The sequence below is a fragment of the Notechis scutatus genome, chromosome 2 (genome assembly GCF_049901735.1).
Source record: "Notechis scutatus isolate UNSWTSFEM ecotype Mainland chromosome 2, rNotScu1.2, whole genome shotgun sequence".
Classification (NCBI taxonomy): Eukaryota; Metazoa; Chordata; class Lepidosauria; order Squamata; family Elapidae; genus Notechis; species Notechis scutatus.
The window spans coordinates 69055527-69077273 of record NC_142010.1 but is presented as its reverse complement, the minus strand read 5'-3'; the positions used below and the strand labels follow the sequence as shown (position 1 = coordinate 69077273).

General features: G+C 42.3%; 1 protein-coding gene across 4 annotated transcripts in view; it reads left to right on the top strand.

The window, feature by feature from the left end:
• DAG1 (dystroglycan 1) overlaps positions 1–21747 on the top strand; it is an 89219-nt gene that overhangs the window by 31109 nt on the left and 36363 nt on the right. Inside the window, exon 1 of one of the 4 annotated variants that reach the window (XM_087955031.1) lies at positions 6079–6158. The exons of the other annotated variants lie outside the window; for them this stretch is intronic. The gene's annotated coding sequence lies outside the window, so the exon portion shown is untranslated. Of the gene's footprint in view, positions 1–6078; positions 6159–21747 lie in introns of those variants that run through there. 4 annotated transcript variants of the gene reach the window in all.

Genomic DNA, 21747 nt, shown 5'->3' with positions numbered 1-21747 from the left:
GCATTGATGGAACGGGCCATTCGCCAGGGGATAGCAGAGGGCCTTCAACAGATGTCCAGGTCTACTCCCCCTCACTGGCGCCCGAACACGACCCACCATCAATGAGGTCCTCGCCTAGATCGGACCCTACTCGTGGTCAGGTACCTTCTCAAGGGGGCAGTCCTCTCCCAGAAAGGGAACCGGAGGAGGATATAGAGTATCTAGACCAATTTGGGGGAAGAGGAAATGGAATGGGGGTCTATGCAACAAGAGGAGCCCCTATCGGAGGTAGATCCTATGGAGGGGACATGTCCGAGGATGAGGGTCTCACCCCGGACCAACCCACTGTTGCGGGCCTGTTCAAGCCCCACATGTTTAAATCCCTTTTATTCAAAGCCAGGAACATCTCTGGCCTGTCGGTGCAAACCTCCTCAGCTCTCCCCTCCCCGGCAGAAGGTCAGGAGGACGCCATCTTTAGTCAACCCGTGGTGGAGGCGGAGGTAATCCCGGCTCCACCCCTATTTCATGACCTGGTCTCAAATCAACTGAATTCTACTAGGGCCCCTCCCGCCCCATCCAGCCTGGACAGGAGGTTCTTTAACCTCGAGTCGAGTTTCTGTGACTTACTCAACACCCCCGAGGTGGATGAGCCCATTGTTGGGTTGGCCTCCTCGTCCTCCCCAGTGACCCCCTAGAGGCTCTGAAACCCGAGGACAAGAGGTCCGAGCTCGCCCTACGATGAGCTCACCAAGCGGACTCCTGGGCCATTAGATCAGCCACTGTGGCTTCTTTCTTCACCAGATCCTCGATCCGGTGGCTTCGGCAACTGAAGCAACATGTTCCCCCCTCCAACACAAGGGCTCACCAGGACATAGCAAAATTGACGGCCGCGGCGGAATTTTCCGCTGACGCCACCTTCCATGCGGTCAAGTTCTCCGCCCGGGCAATAACGTCCCATGTCACTGCTCGCCGCCTGCTCTGGCTTAAACACTGGCAGGCGGACGTTAAAAACAAAGTTAAGCTGGTTACTGCCCCCATAAAAGGGGACAAACTATTTGGCACGGCTCTGGACCCCTTGCTATCTGAAACCCGGAGCAAGAGAAAATTTCTCCCTCCTCTGTTTCGGAGGTCAGAGTCTAGAGACCCCCAGCCATTTCGGAGAGGCTCCTCCCGTCCTTTCTACCAGTCTCCCTTCCCGCCAAGGTACTCGAGACCCCCCTCCTCCCGACCGTTCCAGCCCCAGGATCGAACCGATCCGGCCGATAGGAACAGGAGGGGCAGCGGCTACAGGCGCCCTTTCAGGGGCTCAGGAGGGAGGCCCTTCCGGCGTAGATAGATCCCGTCCCTCCCCTCCCATCGGCGGTCGCCTCAAGCACTTTGCCGACCGATGGGACTCTTCCACCTCTGATACCTGGGTCCGTGATACCATCAGACTTGGCCTCACGCTCGAATTCAAGCGCCCCCTTACTTCTTTCTGGCGTCCCCCCTCAAGGGACCCCATCAAACGCAACCTAATGGATTCAGCAATCCATCATCTTCTCCAAATACAGGCCATTCAACCCGTCCCACCCTCCCAGCGGGGCAGGGGTTCTACTCCCACCTTTTTGTAGTCCCCAAATCCTCCGGAGGATGGAGGGCCATCTTGGACCTTAAACGCCTTAACCGTTATCTGGTCTATCGCAGGTTCAAGATGCACACCCTGCAGTCCATCCTCCTCAGCATCCGCCAAGGGGACTGGCTATCCTCCATAGACCTCTCCGAGGCCTACCTCCACATTCCAATCCGACCCTCCCATTTCAAATTCCTCAGGTTCTGCTACAACCACCGCCACTTCCAATATGTCGCCCTTCCCTTTGGGCTAGCCTCTGCCCGAGGACCTTCACTAAGGTCCTCGCGGCCCTGGCGGCTCATCTCAGGAATCTCCCGGTCCGCCTCCATTGCTACCTGGATGACATCCTCATCCTCTCTCCTCCAGACCCCAAGCAGAGGGACATCAGGGTTACTATCTCGGCCCTCCAAGACCATGGTTTCCTAGTTAATTGGCAAAAGAGCCAACTATCCCCATCTACAAGGATCTCCCACTTGGGGGCTGTCATTGACTCAGTGCAGGGTAAGGTGTTCCTCTCCCCGAGAGATTCCTTAGTATCCAGGAAGCCGTCAGGCATATCAGACGCTCCAGGAAGGTTACAATTTTAGAATTGTCCAAATTACTGGGTAAAATGGTTTCTTGTATCTCCATTGTTCCATGGGCCCGTTTACACGCTAGACCCCTACAATGGTTCCTGCTCCCATTCAGCGGACCGGCAGAAGCAACTCAAAGGCCACAGTCAAGGTACCTCCAAAAGTCCTTACATCTCTCCTCTGGTGGACCAGCCCCACCATCAACAAGGGTCACTTCATCAAGGAGCCCCACCGCCTCATCCTTACCACAGATGCCAGCCTGTCCGGATGGGGCGCTCACATCCTCTCGCTCTCAACTCAGGGCACATGGTCTCAGGTAGAACGGGGGTGCAGTATAAACTGGCTGGAGCTCCACGCCATCTTCCTGGCCCTGCGCAGTTTCCTCCCCAAGTACGCGGGCGGCATGTCCTCATACTCACGGACAACGTCACCGCCAAGGCTCACGTCAACCGTCAGGGGGCACACAGTCCATCCGCTTGATGAGGGAGGCCGACGCCTCTGCCGTTGGGCAGAGCGCAATCTCCTCTCCCTCAGAGCCGAACACATCTCAGGGGATTCAAACACCCAAGCGGATTGGCTAAGCAGGACCACGGTGGACCAGTCCGAATGGCGCATCCACCCGTCACTATTCAGGGAAGCGACCAGAATGTTCGGTCTCCCGTTAGTAGACCTCTTCGCCTCTCCACTCAACACGCAACTCCCCAGGTTTTTCTCCAGGTACCCCTCCCACGGGGCCGAGAATCACGACGCCCTCCGTTGCCCCTGGCCCACAGGGCTCCTCTATGCCTTCCCGCCTCTAGCCCTGGTTCCCAGAGTTCTCCAGAAGCTCATCTCCGAGAGGGCAGAGCTGATTCTAGTAGCACCCTTCTGGCCCAGGCGCCCCTGGTTTGCGGACCTCCGCAACTTATCGGTGGCCCCTCCCTGGAGAATCCCCCTGACCAGGATATCCCTCTCCCAGGGGCCCCTTCAACACCCAGACCCTCAGTGGCTCCAGTTAGCCGTTTGGAGGTTGAGCGGGAGCGCTTAAGGAAAGAACGGTTTTCTGACCAAGTTATTGAGACCATTTTAGCCGCCAGGCGACCTTCAACAACCCGCATATACAACGCCACTTGGAAGGGATTCTGCGAGTGGTGTCATGGTCTCCAGATCAACCCGCTGTCACCTTCCATAGCTCAGGTCTTGGAGTTCCTCCAAGAGGGCCTGAGGAAAGGGCTTTCCCCCAACACCCTAAGGCGTCAGGTCGCAGCGCTATCCACAGTCATTGACTGTGATAACCTGGGTTCCCTTTCCCACCACCCCCGTATTCGGGCATTCCTCAGGGGGGCCACCAACCTGTGTCCCCCAACCATACACCGATACCCTACCTGGGACCTTAACAAGGTCCTGGTGTCTCTGACTAAGCAACCCTTTGAGCCTCTCAGGGAAGCCTCTCTCCAATTCCTCACATTCAAAGTGGTATTCCTGGTAGCTATTACTTGCCCGCCGCATATCGGAGTTAGCAGCCTTGTCGGTAAGGAAGGACCTTTGCATATTTCATGCCGATAGGGTGGTCCTCCGACCGGACCCTACCTTCCTGCCCAAGGTTAACTCGACCTTTCACAGGGCTCAAGAACTCATACTCCCGAACTTCTGTCCCAATCCTCGCGGGAAAGGGAGAAGCTTTGGCACTCACTGGATGTAAGGCAGGCCCTACGCATTTACATTAAGCGTACCCAACCCTTCCGGAGGTCAGAATCTCTCTTCCTTTCCTTCCAGCCCAAATCCTTAGGCCACAAAGTGTCCCCATCAACCATCGGCCGCTGGATTAGGGCTACCATTTCCAAGGCTTATTTGTCCCAGGCACTGCCGGTACCCAGGGGATCACAGCACACTCCACCAGAAGTGCAGCCACCTCGGCGGCTTGGGCCACCCAGGCTCCAATTTCTGATATTTGTCGGGCAGCCACTTGGGCATCCCCTCTCCTTTCATTAGACACTATAAGATTGACACCTTTGCCTCGGCGGAGGCTTCGTTTGGTGGCGAGTCCTCCAGCGAGTCTTCAGGGAACCTCGGAGATTGCAGGACCAGACGGGGTCCCTCCCGTAGGACAGCCAAGCTTTGGTATGTCCCACTCTCTGGATGATCCGAACGGCTCTCAGGAGAATGGGCGTTGGTTCTTACCTGACACGCCATTTCTCTGGAGCCGTGAGGGATCATCCAGCCCCACCCTTTAATTGCCGTCTGGTGGGGCCTTGTTTCGGCCAATGACCTATTTAGCATAGGGAGAGCAGAGCAACGTCCTTCTCTTTACCTTCGTCTTCACGCAAACTGGGGAACGCAAGAGAGCCACGTGATGGAGGCGGAGCGTTCCTCAGTGATTGAGCTCAGCCATCAACGACGTAGACTGAAGCACCTCCCACTCTCTGGATGATCCTCACGGCTCCAGAGAAATGGCGTGTCAGGTAAGAACCAACGCCCATTTTATAATCTCTAGAGCAAACCTGGCATTGAATGGCCCGCAGACCATTATACAGCCTGTGGATGGTCCCTGTCTGGCCTGTGGTATCGTCATGGGGCAGAGCATTGGTGGAGGTAGCAGAATGGCATCAGCCAAAGGCAGGGTGTCTATGCAGCATCAGAGTGTCTATACAGTGTCAGGCAGGGCGGCAATAGTGTCGGACAGAGTGGGGCGGATTAGCCCTCCACAATAGTCCCAGTTTCTCAGATAGTCCCTTGGAAAAATTAATTATCCACCCCTGTTAGTGTATTCAAGTTTTATTGATTCTTCCTGATCCATGTGTCCAGTCATTTGACTGTCACATTTTGCTTGACCAAGTTAATTTATGGAAGAGGAGGAGAAACATGCATATTTCTTGAGCATTGACCCCAAAATATGTTTAATATGGATGTTTCCATAGAAAACACAGCATTTTGCCAAATCTAGAAAATAGAGCAAGTAAATACTTTAACTGTTTTCTTTTATACAGAGGAATTATTTAGATTATTTCTTATTGAGTTCCTGATTTGTCAGAAAGTCTCCATAGTTATTAAGGCACTACAATACCTCTTCAGGTTATCACCAGAATTTAAGATGATAAAAAATTCTTTAGTTTTTGTGGTTTCATTTCTCTTACTGTTGACCTAAGTAAGTGGTTGGTTTTTTTCAAACGTGTAATTGCTATAGCACAGCACTCTGAAAGTTATGCTACCGGTACTAAAAATCTTTTAACATTTTCCATTCCCTAATAAACTTACTTTTTATTTCAGCTATTTGCATTCTGTATTGTCTGTCTTGTTCCTCAGTTCCAAAAATGCTGACTAGTTTGGTTTTATGAGAATTCTTTCTAGTAAAATATGTCCAGTTTTTCCTATAAAAATGTATCCTGCAGATATATCAAAACAAAAAAAATTAGAAAGATGAAAACTGATACTAATAAATAAAAGGAAAATAAATAAATCTTAATCTTAATTAAGTAAACCAACTTTATATTCCTTCCTTTTACTTTTAACAATCTTGATCTTTAAATCCTACAAAGAATGTACTAGAAGTTGATTTCTTTTAATTTTTTCTTTGTACTGTCTCACAAAATTCTTCAAAGCTTTAAGATGTCTCTTTTGTACCAAAAGATGTAACCCGGGACTAGGCTGCTTTCCAAAAAGAAGTTTTATGTTTTTATGTTTTGTGTTTTGTTTGTGCATGTTTGTTTATTGAAAATTAATAAAATTCATTTTAAAAAAAAGATGTCTCTTTTGTAAATCCAGTATAGGGAAGTTATCTGAGTCACTCTTTGGTTTGTTATTTATATGTCCTTTTTAATGATTAAGATATCAACCAATTTATTATTTACTTATTAGATTTTTATATGCCTTTATTACTTTGTATAAGTAACTCGAAGTAGTGAACATACTTAATGCTGCCTTTTCCTCCTGTTTTCCCCACAATAATAATCTTGTGAGTGGGGGTTGGGCTGAGAGGGAATAACTGGTCCATGGTCACCCAGCAGGCTCTCATGCCCAAGGCAAGACTAAAATAGTCTCTTGGTTTCTGGGCCAACACCTTAACCACTACACCAAACTGACTCTCTCATTTGTATATCCAGTGTATCATCTTTTTCCATATCATTTTTGTAGTCATTTTTAAATCCATTTTATTGTCCAGTAAAATGTGTTCCTCTTCCATCATCTATTTCAAACACATTCTGTCTACAATGGCAGAAACTTTTAAAAATAAACTTCTGTGTCCATTTTCACAAATATCCTTTAGTATTCCCAATGTTAATGTATTTTGCTGTCTTGTGGTCTCCTTGCAAGGAGCAGTTGTCTGGATCATTTGGATGCATTCCCAAGACTTTGTCTAGAGAGGAATTACAAATACCTGGTCTATTTGCCAGCTCTTCATTCGGTTGCAGTTGTTGGCTCTGATTCCGGCAGAGCTGCTTTTGGTTTGCTGTTTCATACAGAGATGTCGTCTCTGTATAAATTGTAACCCTTTTTCAACCCAACGAAAGAACTATCAAGACACTTCCCACCAAAACTGGCAGGGCAAATCACTAGAATATAAAATGAGAGCAAATCGCAGTCCCTAATACAACTGATGATGTTACCTAGTTTGAGGTAATGAAATGTCTGCAAGAAAAAAACAAGCTCAGAAAGTACCAAGGACCCCTCATTTCAACCCTGAGCTACAAATATTCGCCTTAACTATTACACAAACTGGCTGATGTTACTCACTCCAAATTATAGTGACCTCAGTGGTGTTAGGTATATTAATAAAGGAAATGGATCAAAATTGTGTATGCCACCGTAAATCAATCTTCTTCAAGTTGTGCTCTAGTATTAGGACCTCAGGTCTTCCTAAAGCACTGTCTAGGAATTCTGAGAATTGCTCAGCCAATATATCTGGAGGACATTTGTTTGGGGCAGGCTGCCAAAACCCAGTTAGTAGTGGTGCTAGAAAATAGTACCAGCTGCGGCTTCCAGATGTTTTTCAAGGTTAGCTCAATGTTGAGGACATTGCAACAGTCCACTCAGGAAGTAACTAAGCCATGAGTGACCATGAGCAAAGCCTCTAGAAGGAGTGCAACTGGTGCACAAAATGAAAATATGCAAAAATTTCCACAGCTGCCAGCTTCTCCTTGAATAGGAGCTCTGGGTCTGGGAGGACCTCCAAGTTGTATCTTGTTTGTGATAAGGCAGTCCCATCCAGAACAAGTAGTTGTGGGCTAGAATTTTCCCTTCTCCAATACCAACTAAAAAGAATTTTGGAAAAAAAGGGAAAGTTGTCATAATGCTGTGCCCTGCATTTATCTGAAGTTAGCCCAGAAGGATATGTTGGATGGTATTTTTATTTTTTAACCTGTGGATTCTTTGTATGTATTCAGCTCAGCGGGTGATGATTCTAGAAAACCCCTTCACAATGCATCACTCAATGTTCCCTACGTTGGATGACCTTCAGATATGTTGATCAACTCCCAGAATCCTTGGCAGTGGTCACCAGAGGATAATGAAGTCCTTAGGTTCTGAGGAATTTGGTTTAGGCACCAGATTTGGTTCTTGTTAAAGATTCTAAGTGATATCAGTGTTCTAAGAAGTCTGTGTCTGTCTTGTTTGGTTGCAGAGCCAAACCAGACAGTTATAGAGCTTTCTGAGTTGGCGCAGAAGGAACATTCTTCTTTGTGCTTTTTTGATGCTAGGTGTCCATTTTAAGTCTTGAGATATGATAGAATCTAGAAACTTAAAGATCTCTACTGTTGATACTGTGTTGTCTAGTATTGTAAGAGGTGGTAGTATAGGAGGATTTCTCCCAAAGTCTACCACCATTTCTACAATTTTGAGTGTGTTCAGTTCAAGAGTGTTCCGGTCGCACCACAAGGCTAAATGTTCAACCTCCTGTCTGTATGCAGATTCGTTGTTGTCTCGAATGAGACCAATCACTGTTATACCATCTGCAAACTTCAGGACTTTAACAGAGGGATCTTTTGAGATGCAGTCATTGTTACATAGAGATATATGTTTCAAGTAGAGATGTCTTTTGCAATTGACTGATGGTGATTTTGTTAATGCTGATAATGTTCAGTCCTCCAGATGTTTTAGTCCTCCAGATGTTTTGGGATTGCACCCAAGGCACCTGTTGATATTGATGCTATCTTTTGTCTACTTGTCTTTGCAGATCTTTATATTTTGTGATTTTCTCCCTTCTGCTATCTCCAAATATTACAGTGTCTACTATGCAGGCTTCTTTTCTTTTTTACCAGCAGTTGTTAAGTTTGGAGTGTTGTGTGGTCTCAGAGTACTTTAGCTTCATCATTTTCTATTATTTTCTCTATTTTGTGGTTCCACCAACTCTTGCTTCCAGGGAAATGATATTTGCAGGCATCCCAATGCACATTATTGTTGCTACTTTGTCATGGCATTGTTTTTAGTCAGCCTGTTATTTTCTTGCAGCAACTAACTAGGTGGTCCTCTGTTTCTTCAGCTTCTTTATAGAGGTGGCATTTGTTGTCTCTTGTGTCTTCTTAATTCTGGCTTTATATGCATTTTTTTCTTAAGGCTTGGTGTGGTGCAGCCATGATTAGTTTCTCTGTCTCTTCAGCTTTGCAGCTGTTAATCTTTGCCAGTTATGTTATCTACTTTGCCTGCTAGTTTTGTTTTATGTACTGGTCACGTAATACTTTGCATTGCCATGTCTCTTTTATTCGTCATTTGTTCTTATAGACCAGTTTGATCTCTTTGGTATTCAGTAAGCCTTCCTGGTGCATTTAGCTTAAGGGCATATTCTTCAGTGTCCTTCAGATAACCTTCCAATGCCCTTTTTTCTTCTTCAGCTGGCTGGTGTACTTGCAATATTCCATGCCCACTTATGCTCTTTAATAAATAGAGTCTATCAACCTCGCTGCAAGTTGAGTATGCATCAGATCTCTTGCATCTGTCCATCGTTCTGCTGCTGCTGCTCAAATTATGGACATCATTCATTATGAAGGTTCGCCTAATTTGAAATCCTTCTCTAATATCTCTATCACTTGTAAAAAGTAGGCCAAAATGGAATTTGATGCTTTCACACCCAGAGATTTCCTTAGAGTATAAATTTCATCATATTCCTGAAATGTGTTCTTATGGACTGTAAGATATTGCAGTTTTCATTTGTTTTCATTTGTGTCTTTATTAACTGAAATAAAATTTTCAGTTTAGGAATGTCAGAAATGCTAGAATCAGTTATAAGAAGAAATATCTAATAACTATTCATGTTATTGTATAAAACGGGTACATAGTGAAAAATATACACCTATGATGGTCTAGCTGATTGTTTTTGAATTTTTCAAATATGTATGTGACTTAAACTACATGGTAAATATCTGAAAAGAATGCTATTTTTATTGCATGAGTTAATTTACAGCTAAATTCTTAGAATTCTGTTTGGGGCATAAATAATTTGGTAGTTTTTAATGGAAAATTTAGCTTTCTAAAATCACAAGAGTGGTTAATGTGCAACAAGGAAAACACACAGAAGAATAAAAGCACATGGGTGTATCTTCCATTAAAATATATTTTAAATGATCAGGACAACTGATACTGCCTACAAGGTTGCCTGGAGGAAATAATTTTTAGGGGTTTCAATTTGCTATCTTTATTTCAGGGGGAATAAAATGCTAGACTTAAAATAAATGTCATGTCAGAATCGTATGAATTCAGTTTGACATGTCATATGTAATTGTTTCTTGCAATGTTAAGCCTTGAATGGAAGGAGAAGAGGAATTTTGGGTACATGAAACAGCTTAGTATATTGGTTACTTTTTTTGAGGTATTTTTCCTGTTTATCTTTGGCTTTTCTATTCTCTTACTTTTGGAAATGAAGAGTCTTGAAAGCCCCTCCGTTCCGGAAAGATTAATATAATACCAAAATCAATGGAAGACATGCATTGTAGTATTCTATTACGATATGTTAAATATGTGTTTTGAATATATTCTTGATATGTGGTAGTTTCTTTTGTAGACACAGTAGTTTGTAATTGGAATAAGCATGCATTAGGTTATACAACCAATTTAGGGATCACATAAAGCTAGAAAACTCCAGGGTAGCACCTGTTAAATAGATAGCATATTAGAGTACATAAACTTGTGTGGCTGAGTAAAATTAATTGGAAAACTCAAAACATAGTTTAATACAGGTTGTGTTACCCTACTTTGCTTTTGAATAAGTTTCTCAGCCAACCCTTTCGTTTCATTTTAAGTTTCTATCAAGTTTCACATTCTTCTTTGAAATCATTATCTGTTATGATTGTAGATCATTCTACATGGTAAATAAATTTGTATTCCATAATATGTGACTTGAAATTGATAAGCTGTTTACACAAATATGCATGTAAAGAAAGCTAAAGGTACCTTTCCAAATTCTGGAAATATTAATTTCTAACATAATCTTGTTCAGAAAGTGATATCTGCTAAATTAACCACATGTATTTTTCACATTCTATATGAGTTACATACAGGATCAGTATGCTACAAAGGATATCATTGGTAGTGAGCCACGCATGCCTTTTCCATCTCATCCCTATATGTGTAATATAATTTTGCATTTTTACATGTGGTGTGGTCCATTTCTGCTTGTAATTAAGTATGTTCTTACTCTAAAGCCCGGAAGTACAGTTTTACTTGAAAAGAATTCTAAATTGCTTCTCCAAATAATGTACCATAAGACTCATCTTTGATTCACTGAAAATACAGTAAATTAGATTATTTTTTCATTTTGTACTTCCTGAAGAAAGATTGCCTGTCTTCACATAAATATTGTAGGTCTATTCATAGTATCTGAATTAGTTGTTCTTCCTAATGGTGAGCATATTCTTCCAAAAAAGGAAAACTACTTGATGTTAGAAGTACACTATAATATGAGAATTTATTCAGAGCTTATCAAAATATAGTCATATAACTAGCTAGCTAATCTACTTAGTGAAGAGTTTAACATATGCATATGTTTGTATGAGATTATTTTTTAAATACTGGTTTAATTAAGAGTTTACTAGAGAGATGCTGTCTCATGTTTATTATTAAAGTGGAGACTTAATGTGAATGAAATGGTTGCTTATAATTCAGAGCATATGTGAGCTTCCTGCCACATGAGACCTTCCAAAGTATATTTCTTCCAAGGGCCATATGAAAACTGACTGTAGCTAGGCCCAATGCATAAATCAGGAAGGTGATCTGTGTACTTCTCCAGCGAGAGCCCAGGATGGGTAGACTCTTTCTTATGACGTCATTAAACTGAGTCTGTACTTTATATAAAAAGCCAGCCCCCGGGAGAATCCCCAGCTTTGACTCAGCTTCTTTAAGTCACAAGCTGTGTCTCTGAAAGCGTTAGCGTTTTATTCAGCGATTTTCTACAGAAGCTATCTTGCTTCAATCAGCTTCCGGGGAACCGGGCAGCTGCGACTTCAGGAGAGCGGGGCTCCGTTCTCCTGCAACGTTGGGATAAACGTTTTCCCAAGCGCTGCTAGGCAAGCAGGGAAGCGTCTGAGACCTTCCCCATAGCCGCAGTTTGTCTGATCGTAAAACTGATCGGCAAACTGATAACAGAGCCAGCCAGCTGATCGCATGGGAGGCGATCTCTTCCTTCTCTGGCTGATCTGATCGCTCGGGGCTCGCAATAGCCTAAAGAGTGAAATTCACTTCTCGGAGCCATCGATGAGCAGCAGCCATCTTGGAGTGCAGTCTCTTCAGACACAAGATGAGCAGCCATTTTAAGTGGCCTGGCGGCCAATTTCAGGGCTCCAAAGACCCAATTCCACCCTCTGCCATCCTTAAGCACTTTTGAGAGCCATTCTCTCAACTCTTGAGCCTTGCTTATTTAAAATGGATCAGGACAGTCCTCATACAGAGCTTTCCCCCCCAGTGGAACAGGCCCTCCAACCCACTAAAAGGAAAAGACGCAGATAACATACCGCTCAGAGGGAAGTGGATGCAAAAATCAGAGCTAAGGATCTAGCCCCTAAGAAGACAACTCAGGCTGAGTTGAAGGCAGAGAAACGCAGACATGCAGCTCTAGAGAAACAATTTAACAAGACTATTCAACAAATGAGAGGGCAACTGCAACAGGTTTCCCAGCCAGCCGAACATCAGGGTTTCCAGAGAAGCCCCCCCCCAGGGGAGGGGAAGTTTTTCATGGAGCCTTTGGATTCCCCCCTGTCTGGTCCCCTGAGGCATTTGAGGAACAACTGGATCCTCAGGATTTCAGCAGGTCTGGGCCATATTTCCAGCAAACTTCTGGGCCCTATGCCCCCTCTCTTCCCTCCAGAGTTCAGGCCTCCCAGATCAGGCCGGAAGCCACCTTCACACCCACTGCAGCTGGCCTTCGGTCCTCCACTACCTTTGATAACAGGCCCAGGGAGATCTAAGATGTTGTTTCCTTAGCCATTAGACAGGGATTGGCTGAAGGTTTTCAACAGATTCTTCGGCCTCTGGAAAGGGTTCAGGCCTTTCTCCCTTCTCAGTCTATGGCTTCCTTACCTCCACAACAAGATTTCCACAAATCCCAAGACCTCAGGGTCCATTCTTCACAGGCAGAACGGGAGGAGTATGAAGGGGAAGGGAGTGCCTCCCCATCTGAACACAGTTGCTTCTCTCGTTCAGAGCGTGAAGAGGGTGAAATCTGTCATCACAATCTTTCAGAGGAAGAAGACTCTTGTCCAGATTAGCCCTCCTCTGTATTAGTTTTTAAACCAGCCCTCTTTAAACCCTTACTTAGCAAGGCCCTGGTCACTGCCAAGCTGTCACCTGAGGAAGCCGCACCTGAACCACAAGGGGAACTCTCCCAGCAAGGAGACTCGCTCTTCTCCAAGCCAGTAGTACACACGGAGGTTTTGCCTTCTCTCTTTTTGTTTCTCGATATGGTCAAGGAACAGTGTGCTTCCCCTTCGGCAGGTCCTCGTCCATCATCTTTGGACAAGCGGTTCTACAATGTCAGCACATCCCTAGCCAACGCCCTTGCAGTGCCCTCGGTAGACACTCCAGTTGTGGCATCATTCTCCTCTTCAGGCACTCCCACCGAGCTAGAAGATGTCCTTAAACCAGAGGACAAGCGTTCTGAACAGACCCTCAAACGCAACCACCAAGCAGCTGCGTGGGCTGTTCGGGCTTTGACCGCTGCATCATTTTTCACAAGGGCATCTCTACGGTGGCTGCACCAACTGCAGTACCGATTGCCTGCCTCTGACCTCAGGTCTCATCAGGACCTTAAAATTATAGCAGCAGCGGAATTCACTGCAGATGCCACCCTCAATTCCGCCAAATTTGCATCAAGGGCCATGGCATCTTCGGTGGTGGCAAGAAGGCTTCTGTGGCTCCGAAATTGGCAGGCAGAGTCACGCTGCAAATGGAAGCTGGCCTCTGCCCCCTGCGCAGGAGACAAGCTTTTAGGCGAGGCTCTAGAGCCGTATCTCATCGAGACCAGAGATAAACGTAAAATTATTTCCTCCTCGGGGAAAAAAGCTGACTATTGCCCAGCTCCTTATCGTCCACCTGCCTTTTGGGCAAAGTCCACCTCCCGCTTTCCTCGGTCACAGAGGGCATATTCTCAACGCCAAGACCAATGTCAAGAACCACCTGGCAGACAACAACCTTCTGCTAGTAAATGGCCCTTTCGGGGGGCAGCGGGTCGTGCCTTCCGTTGCTCTAAGTAATACCTCGTTCTCCCCACCCATCGGAGATCGCTTAGCCTTCTTTGCCTCCAAATGGGAGGAGTGAACGATGGATGCCTAGGTGCTCAACACTGTTAGGTCAGGGCTTCAATTGGAATGTCTGTCGTCACCCCCAGAAAATGTTTTGATTTGTCCCAATTCACCTCTTTTTTAAGTAATAATTTGGTCAAGAATTGGTATTCCCTTCTCATCTCTCTCACTCTTCTGGGTACTTGTTTCAAGACCACAATCTCCTTATCTTTGTATTTCAATGTTTTCTCTCTTGCCACTTGCAATATTTGCGTTTTAATGGCTTTCTTTGTAAATCTGATGTGAACTTCTCTTGGTAAGCTATTTCTCATCGCATATCTTGTGAAGACTCGATAAACCTCATCTATTCCATCCATCATCTTCTCTTCAGTTATTTCCAAAGCTTCAGCCAATATTTCTATCATTATCTCAGCTAGATTTTGTCCTTTTTCTTCCTCTTTGTTTTGAAATCTAAGATAAAATTCTGATCTGTCCATCTCCCATCTCAGCATACCACTTTTATCTTGTTTAACCACAGTTAATCTGTTATCAATGTCTCCAATCTTTTCTCTTTGTTTATCATCTTCTTCAATTTTTTGGAATCTCTCATCATACTTCATCATCATTTGTTGGATGTTCTCCACTTTTTCATCGGTTTTCCCTGTTCTTTGTTCAATGTTCTCTGTTCTTTGTTCAGTGTTCTCTATTCTCTTTTCAATATTCTCTGATCTTGTTTGAATATTTTGAATTCCTTGCATAATCATCTGCAGGGTCACTTTTTCTTGTTCTTTTTCTTGTCTTAATATTGTCTGTATTGAACGTTGTCCTCCAGATGGTGGAGAGGAAGAAGTGGAAATTGAAGAACCAGGAGCTGTTAATTTCTTACTCCTTTTGAGGAGTTCAAAATCTTCAGTTCTTCTAGACCTTAATCCAGTTGTAAAATAACCAATTGCAGTTCCAAATAAAAATAGTAGGAAAATAGTAAGAAAAGAGAAGCCAAATAGTAATAATAATAGAAAAAGAAGAAAAAATTTCTTCAGGTTCTTGTATACCTTTAATCCAATTGGTTGGTTATAATCCATTTTCGGCCTTGCACGGCCCCCCCCCCCAGCTGCGCGGTCGCACACGGCCGCCATTCCCGGAGTGGGACCGGAATCCCCCCCCCCCACCCTCATGGGCCGCCTCTTTTTGACGAAAAGTTTCAAAGCGCCCACACCCCCCCTGGGTTATGACAGTAAAAATTCAAAAATGAAGGAAAAGACCATAAACACACCATGAACACACACACACACAAAAGTTGTAAAATCCTAAAAAAGGCGAAAAAGTGAAGAAAAAGGCTAAAAAAGAAAGGAAAAATTCTTCAGGTTCTTCAACACCTTAATCCAATTAAGAGGTCTCAAATATAAAAGTATGCTAAAAAAGAAAGGAAAAATTCTTCAGGTTCTTCAACACCTTAATCCAATTAAGAGGTCTCAAAGTATGCATAAAAATAAACCAAAAAAGAGAAAAAGAAAAAAAAACCAATATGGAAGGTAGATGGAAAGACAAAAATACCAGGAAGGGAAAGAGAAGAAAAGGCTACTCCCTTAAAAAGAAAAGGAAGGGGAGCATTAATACTAAAGCTTATCCTTTAAAATAAAAAGCAGACATAGAAATTTAACTTCCAAATACAAGAAAAAAACAAAACAAAAAAAAAACAAAGACAAGTTCCAGAGAGCCAAAAATCCAAATAGCTATTGCAAAAAAAAAAAAAGTAAACTGATGAGGAGGGGTAGCACAGCTCAGAAAGAATAAAAAGAGCACATTGCACTTTGTTTGATTATCCAAGGCTCTTGTTATAACTCTCTTCTCCAAAGACTTATCACCTTTTCTTTTCCTAAGCTTCAATACCAGACTCCAGCTGTTGATAGAAACCCAGAAGAGCACCTGTAATAATACTCTCCCGTGCTCTTCCCTCTATCTTATCAAGCAGGCAATGTCCTTGGAACGAAGTCTCAGTTCTTCCTCAGCTTTGTCTGGTCAAAAGAAAAATAGAATATTTCCAAGCCTCTAGTTGGCACTGTTACAAAGTTTCTTTAGCTTTCACTTTCCCCCTCCTTTTCCAAGCAAAATATAATAAGAATTAATTAAAAAAAGAGATATTTAAAAAATAACTAAAAGGGAGTCTCTGACTTAAAATATTATAAAATCAAAAAGGAGAGAAGAATATATAAAAAGAAGAAAAAAACCAGTCCAGTTTCAAAATATAAGATCATGTGTAGGAAATCCAGCAATGAGGGAAAAAAATTACTTTGACATTCCTGTTTAAAATCGCCGCTTAATCACTTCTGTCAAAACTTTTACAGATTCTTTCTTTCCCTTAGGGTGTCCTTTCAAGTCTTAAAATAAAGAAAAAGTTCTCACCAAACCAGCACACTCTCTCTTTCCGTTCTCTTTTGTTTCGGAGCTGTCCCAACTTCAGCAGCTTTAATGGCTGCCTATTTGCCGCTGGCAAAAAGAGCTTCTCCTGGATCTACCAGGGACTTTGCGATATCCCTGGGATCGACAGGATGCACTCTTTACATTCACCATCTCTTCGGGACGGTTTAGATCCACTTGGACCGTCCAGGAGCAAAGATATCGGCTGCGATATCAGATCTCCAAGATTGCATGCCGTATCGTTGCGACGCCAGCTCCGCCCTCCGATTCTGGACTTTTGTAGAGCTGCGACTTGGTCATCTGTGACCCCATTCATAAGACATTATAAAATTGACTCAGCAGAGCTGTCCTTTGGAAGACGAGTCCTGCAGGGCATTCATGTAGAAGTGGGGACCTCCGACCAATCCAGTTCCCTCCCATAGGACAGCCATCAGCCAGCTTTGGTATGTCCCATCCTGGATTCTCCCTTTGGCTCAGTGGAGAAGGGGCGTTGGTCCTACCTGAACGCTTCTTCTCAGGGAGCCGAAGGGAGAATCCAGTCCCACCCTGTATTCTGTCTGGTCACAGTAGCGAGGAAATGTTTTTTTCTCGCAGTATCAAATAGGCTATCTGTTAGAGTACGAGGAGCAGCTGGATTCGCTTCGACATCGTTCAGAACTGGGGACTATTACCAGGGGGTGTGTCCTCAGTTTTTCAACTCAGTCTGCAGAGCTATGAGACTAGAGACTACCCATCCTGGATTCTCCCTTCGGCTCCCCGAGAAGAAGCGTTCAGGTAGGACCAATGCCCCTTCGCGGGGTTATGGATGCTCCCATCACTGGAGGTTTTCAAGAAAAAAATTGGACAGCCATTTGTCCAGAATGGAATAAGGACTCTCCTGCCTTGGCAGGGGATAAGACTAGAAGACCTTCAAGATCCCATTCAGCCCTGATTCTATGATTCTAAGATAGAGAAGGAAGATACACAATATTAAAGAGATGGATGCTTGGTCGCAGCAGTGGGAAAAGAAGTACAAGGAAAGTTAGGAAAGAGGTGGTTGAACCTGGTCGTATTCTTGGCAACAGATAAGTGGAGATGGGGGAGTGGAATTTGCTGTAAAGGTCAACTGGTAGGCTAGTACACATCTGTGGAGGGTTGTGAAGGGATGAGGTGCACCAGCTTTGTCCACTTGTTCTTCTCTTGATTTTCTTTGGCCAAAACATGGTGCTTCAGTTGGACCATTGCCTGTTCAGAATAAAATGCATTGTTCATGTTATGCATACTCCTACATCAGATGTTATGTCTGTAAATGTTTCACTAAAATTGATGGGACTTGATACAACATATCTATCAATCTTTAAAATTTATAGAGCTTGTGGTCTCTATAGAAATAAAACAAGACTGTTCACGAAGGTTTGCTATGCTTCTGCAGCATGTAATGAAGATCTTGTGCTTTCATTTTGTTTGTTTATATAACTGCCCATCTCACAAAATATGGCTGGGTGGTATATAAATATAACAACATTTTGAAAACCATAAAACACACGGGCATAAGTTAACAAGGGATATTGCTGAATAAAGTAAACATTCAGTATTGTTGAATGCTTTCTATAGTTAAATCAATTTGTTTTAGCTTAAGTGAACAACATTTTAAAACCTTTTTCATGGTCCCATAAACTTGTTACATAGTGTCTCTAGCATGATAAAAAGTTAAAGTACATTTTATATGGGACATTCAAATTTCAAGGAGCAAACTTCAAATCATTTAATATGCATTAATTTTTACAGGAATCCTGTAAAGTAGGGATGAAAAAACCTGTGACTCTCCAAGGTTACAAACTACCACTTCTGGATTCTGTACCAGGTACAATGTTGTCTGGGGTAAATAGAGGACCAGACCTTTGATATGAAAATCAGTATGATCCTTCATATTACAAATGCAGTAAGAGAGCAATTTGCTTAATAAGCTCATGGCAGAAATTAGATTTGAGCCAGGGACTTCCCAGTTCATAGTATGGTCTACTCTACTCTAGCCACCATGCTATATTCGTTCCAGCCTTGTAAAAATATGTTTTTATATAAAACAGTTTTTCATTTTATTAGTTTTTCCTCCGAGGGAAAAAAAGACTCCTTATCAACAATCACAGGAGAGGTTTCTGGGGAATGAATAGAATGTAAGCACCAGGTAGAGACAGGCAGATGTGCTTATCAGTCACAACATATTTAGTAGAGAGTGGTTTATTTCTTTAAATCTCTCATATAATTTGTGCAGCAGCTTTATGTATCTGTTTTCTCTAACACAGATTCTGATATGCTAACTTTATTATGCAGTTCATTGCAGGTAGATTTTGTTCTGGATTCAGCTTTCAAGGTCCAGTTGTTCACTACCTTATTATAACCTAAAAATAGTCTTGAAGTGATTGCTAGTGATTAAAGAATACCCGAAGAAAATAAGGAGATAAAAGAAAATTACGGAATCGTTCATGTTCTATACCCAGTAGACCTCTTAATTTTCATCTAGATGGTCTCATCCGTATGTTTACTGAAAAGCAAAAAGTAACTGATAGGGGAAGTAGGTTATGGGAAAGGTTCTTTTAGGGAGTGGAGGAGTAATGGAATTCAGCACTGAAGCAAATTTTCAGTACATTGAAAATACAGTGTCCATTCTGTACTTTAAATATGTTTTGACAAATTATCACTATGTTAAGCTTAGTTTCTTCTGCAAAATATTAGATGTTTATAAATCAAAAGCTTTGGAATAGATTTTTCAAGGAGAAGCATATACTTTTGTTAAGACAAAACAGATCATATTCAAAGGAGATAACAGCCAGTAAAATAGAAGTCTGAGGAATATTAATAAAATAAAAAAATCAATTTTGATACTAAATCAAAGGACAAATTCTTTTCTATTTCTAATTAGTGGACTTTGTACAACAGATACTGGGGCAGACAATGTAATCATTACACTTCTTTGTCAGCTTCAAGAAGATTTAGGCTACGTGCTATCAAACTCTGAATGATTATTGTGATGAAAATTGTTTTGATTTAGCAAAGTAATTAGAAGCCACATATGTGACACTCAGCAGAATCCAAGCATTTTAAACATTTGAATATACCGGTAAAACATCTTAGAAGTTATTCTCCAGGGGTATTACAGTTCTGGCAATTCTTTAAGGTGGTTATGTAATTGCTCAAGGTTATCAATTGATAGTTTCCTGTAAGTGAAGAAGCATTTTGATACTCTCATTACTGTGTCCTGTGTTGACCCCATACCGAGATAAATAATGTAATAGCTCTCATTCCATCACCTCAGAGTAGCACAGTGCATTTAAGAATCTATCATAAAAGTTTTCTGCAATTATTATCACTCTGCTGTCCGAATTGTTTCTATGCCAAGTCTCCATTCCCTTTGCTTTGCCACAGGGATTCTCCTAAATAGAATGGAATGTGGGATAACAGATTCTGAAATAGTGGAACAGGGAAAAAATTATAATCTTATGTCTGAATAGACCATATTTAGAAGACTTTGCCTAATGCAGTACTATATACTTCAGTTAAAAAGAAAGATGCAATAATCTGGAAATAAACCTTGTTGCCTAAAATAGTGTGTGGGTAAGGTACTTAGGCTCATTACAGACTAGGGAAGGATAACTAAACTATCTCAAGGCATGGGGGAGGGGAGAGATCTAGGGCAGATGAAATGTGAAATAAATGTAGTCAAGAGCTGTATCTAAAATGTTAGATCAGAAAGGTTAAGAAAACACCATTAATCAGTTTTGTCCATCTACTTATGTCTTCATTTGTATGTTAATTTCTTAAATTTACTATTTAAGGATGTTGGAATATCTACAGTTAATAAAGAAAAAAATGTGCAAGATTGAAGCCTATGGGGAAAGAGTGTTTGAGAAATGAGGATCTTTCCTCAAGAGGTTAGTTGAGATGGTGAAAGATTAATACTTGGAGAAGGAAGAACAGCTTCCAAATGTCTTTTTTTTTGTACTTTCCAAAGTATTTGAAAGGAAGTATGAATTGTAAAAGTCAAAAATCTATTTCTGTTTCTATTAAATTCCATTTATATGGAAGACTACCATGTTTTGGACTTCCAAGGAAATTAGATTCAAAAAAGAATATCAAGGCACTTCAAGTTTTTTTTCCCTCCAACACAATATGCTAACCAATTTTGTAAGAAAGCCCAGTATTGATTTTTTGGTTTTATTTTAATTAATTATTAAATTTATATACCACCTGACTTCTAGTGATGCTGGGTGATTTTATATAGAACATAGGAAATGGACAGGAAATAACTTGAAAAGTTAAAATGCCCATTTGATTTAATGTAATATAATTCTCTGCTGAATTTCAGACATTGTGCAAAACACAATAGCCATATACTGTATGAGATTTAATTGGAAGGCAATATTCCATGATGAAGTTGCTGGAATGCTGTAGCTAGTTTGGGGAGTAGGGTGTTGCTGCTTTGTGTAAGGTTTTTGGTAATTCTATCCGATTATGCCGAATGGTAAAAATTAAATGTATCAGTTACATAGGATTTGCAGAATTTACAATCTATTCTTCAAGTATGTCAGTGAACAATTTTATGCAAACAAAATGCCTGCCTCGTGATTCATTGTAGATAATATAGATACATAATATGTGCATGAATGCCTCTGAAATTGGTAAATACCTTTGAGATATAGTCTATTAAATGTCTACGTTGGTATTAAATATAATGCAAAGTTGGTGCTGGCAACATTTTCCCTCAGAAATATTGTACAAGTACAGACTTTCCCCTTTAAATTTCAATGACAAGAGAAGCTTCTTCCTGGAAGAGCTTTAAGCAGCACTTAATTTTGTGTTTATATGAGGGAGGTTGTACTTAGACTTCCCAAGGCCACCCAGTGAGTTTTCTGCTAAGCAAAGTGTTTTGAGTTGTTTTGTATGAAGTAAAATCTCTGTAACCAGGTACTAGGTCTAGTTACCTTGAATTACTGGATGCTACCAGATCTAGGCATATCCCTTATAAAAGAAATAAAGTTGAGGGATGGGTGAGATGAGACATCAATTTCTCCTGCTCCTATGCAGCACGGTTCAGTTTTTATTCTCAGCTTTGATCTATCAGGCATCATTATATTACGTTTTCCCTTTTTAGTTGTGGCATAGAAATTTAAGTATTTATCCTTCCTCCCTGCATGCCTAGGGAGTGGACAGTAACTAGATCCCGTACACTATAGGCTTAGGCTTTTCATCTATTCCACAGAGACACATCAAAGTATCTAAAGTAATTTTGTTGTAGAAATTTGCATCACACTTATTCAGATAGCAACCCCCCCAACACTTCCCCCTTTTATTGATTCTAGGAAATTGTATGCATCTGCATTTTAAAATATTTTTTCTCTTTCTCCTTCAGTTCGTTTCTTTAACCTCTTCACATTTGAACAAAGCCTTTGATGAAGTAGTAGTGCCTACACAACTGCAAACTGGGGATCAACAAAATTTTTGAGGGCAGGTATCA